Source organism: Nannospalax galili, unplaced genomic scaffold, assembly GCF_000622305.1.
Source record: "Nannospalax galili isolate Female #2095 unplaced genomic scaffold, S.galili_v1.0 scaffold406, whole genome shotgun sequence".
Taxonomy (NCBI): Eukaryota; Metazoa; Chordata; class Mammalia; order Rodentia; family Spalacidae; genus Nannospalax; species Nannospalax galili.
In genome coordinates, this window is record NW_008357033.1 from 433,082 (window position 1) to 435,698 (window position 2,617).

A 2,617-nucleotide genomic window follows, 5' to 3' on the forward strand; every position below is an offset into this window, starting at 1 on the left:
GACCCTCCAGGGAGCCTTTTCCTTCCTCAAGGACTGGGGAGGGACGGCTTTTTGGGAATTCCTGCCGGTTGCTGTGTGTGTCTGTATGGTGTGTGTGTGAGAGATGCGGCAGCAAACAGCTCGCCAACAGCAAAAGCTTGCACAGGCTATGGCTGCCTTGGAGAAGGGCAAGTCACCTCCGCATTTGGCTATTATGCTGGACCGGTAGTCAATGACGGGTACGACCCTCTCATTTGCATACCAACCTAAGGCAGACCGACAACCATGATGTTGCCGAGTTGATGACGGGTAAGGATGCCAAGTGAAAGAGGGCAACCTAAGCCAGGCACGGTCCCTTGGCCTCCATTGGTTTATTTAAATGAAAAGGGGGAGATGTGGGAAGCGAGCACAGCCGAGCCAGCCAAAGATGGCGCCCTGGCTGGCTGCCAAACCTCGTGCTGTTTACTTCAACTCTTGGCTGATTGCCAAGGCTCGTGAATCCCGCTTGTTTACTCCAACTCTGAAGTATGGTGAGGCCAAACAGGTGCTGCCAGCCTGATGATCTTGCTACGTGGCTAACGAGCTGCACTCTGCCTGGCCGCTGCACGTGTGTGAGCCCTGATTGGTCCCGGCTGGGGGGAGGGCTGTTGGAAACGCTATATAAAGAGCTGCAGTGTGTAATAGGGTACTACGAGACAGCATCATAGTGAGAGAGAATGAGATAAGTGAGAATGAAGTGAGAGAGAATGAAGTGAGAGAGAATGAAGTGAGAGAGAATGAAGTGAGAGAGAATGAAGTGAGAGAGAATGAAGTGAGAGAGAATGAAGTGAGAGAGAATGAAGTGAGAGAGAATGAAGTGAGAGAGAATGAAGTGAGAGAGAATGGAGAACGATGAAGCAGCATCATAGTGGGTGAGATAGTGAAGAGAATATGAGAGAGAATAAGAGAGAATAAAGGAAGAAAGAGAAACAGAAGCTTGAACCTCACCTTGGTGTTCGTGTCGTTTTTCCTGGACTCTGCTGGACAGAGTCCTGGCTCGTGACAATATTCATCTCTGTAGTACTGTTTCCACAAATAATGATAGATAGATGATACATGATGCCATTTAAACTTCCAGACTATAGGTAGAACAACTTCAGATACTAAACTTGAAGTTTCGATCCAGTATTCAGTGTCAGTGTGACTTGAGCAAATTGTGTACCCACCCACCTGAGTGCTATGGAGTTATACCTTCACAGAGGTTCCTCAAAGAATTGTGAGGACTGTGTCAGAGAACAACTCTAAAAGCTTAACATGGCACTTAAGGTAATTCTCCCTGAATCCTTTCTTTTATCCAAAAAATGATGGGGTTTTTTATTTAAAGCAAAAAACTGGTGTTGCTCAAGCCCCAGTGCATGGTGGGTAGCCCACCTGCCTCTGTCCCCTCTTTTCCACCCCTTAACCACAGTGAGAGGAATGGCAAATGGGAAGTTAAAAGGATCTCTGCTAGGAAAGACTGCGGTGACAACAGTTCAGTTGTGGCTGGAGTGGCAACCACCACAGGTTTGTCTATATAAATGTGTCTCTGAGCTACAGAGACATGTGGGGAGGCATGCCCAGGTGGCCGGCTGGGGAAAGAAGCTTCGGTCCAGGGAGAAGTTGGTTGAGTTTTGATGGGTGTGGGGAAAGAAGATAATAGTAAGCACAGAGGGATAGGCAGCCGTTAGGCACTTCCACAATTGACAAGATTGGCAGAGGGGAGTTTGGCACTCCAGGAGAGCTCAGGCAATGCTACTGCTAAAATATGTGTGCACGTATGTATTAACCATTCGTGGGAGGGCAGAGGCGAAGGCAGAGTAGGATCAGAGTATATGGCGTGGCATGCCTGCCCAGTTCTGCGGGCCTGAGATGCCCCGTGGTTGGTGCCCATCTATAACCCAATCACATTCTCACTTTCTGCCTGAGAAGCTCCGAGGATTCTCCTTGGGTTTCTTAGGAAACCAGTTGGGATCCTGAGCCGATCCCATCCTCCATGACTACCACTAGTCCGCGCCCTCCCCCCACCCCAAGTTCATTAGTGTCTGCTGCACACAGGCCAATTTATTTTTTCCCTCTCAGAGATCCACAGTTAAGAAAATGTCAGTGGTGTTAATTCCGGAGTGCTTAGCTAATTGCAGGAACTGAGAGATCTCTTCTATCTGCTTGAAAGCCATGCTGAAGGACTGGCTCTTGGTTACCAGGGTCTACCCCTTGGGGTACAGTGTTTTAATGAATTTTCAAGGCACTGTGCCATCCATGAGTCAGTTCTGGAAGTTCTCGTGCCCAGGCTGAAGCTGGCCCAGATCTTTCCACCACTGGGTGGTAATACACTTGATTAAAATCTGCTTCAGCCCAAGCCCATGGGACCCCTGAGGAACAGATCCTCAAACGACCGAAAGAGTGAAAACAAATCAGTTTATCTGGTCCAATGGTATGTCCTTAAACACCCAAAAGGGAAGTATAACCAAAGATTAAAGGGGCCAATATAATTTTATAAGAGCACACATATATATAACTAAAAGTTACTTGACAAACAGCAGGGCCAGACAGGCGATACCTTCAGTCGAGTTCTTAGGCAGGATGGATAAAGGCTCTTCCAGACAGTAACCCAACATACTAC

General features: G+C 48.0%; 1 pseudogene; it reads right to left on the reverse strand.

The window, feature by feature from the left end:
* Window positions 1-1,820: 1,820 nt before the first annotated feature.
* Window positions 1,821-2,617, reverse strand: part of LOC103751475 — a 1,457-nt pseudogene continuing 660 nt past the window's right edge.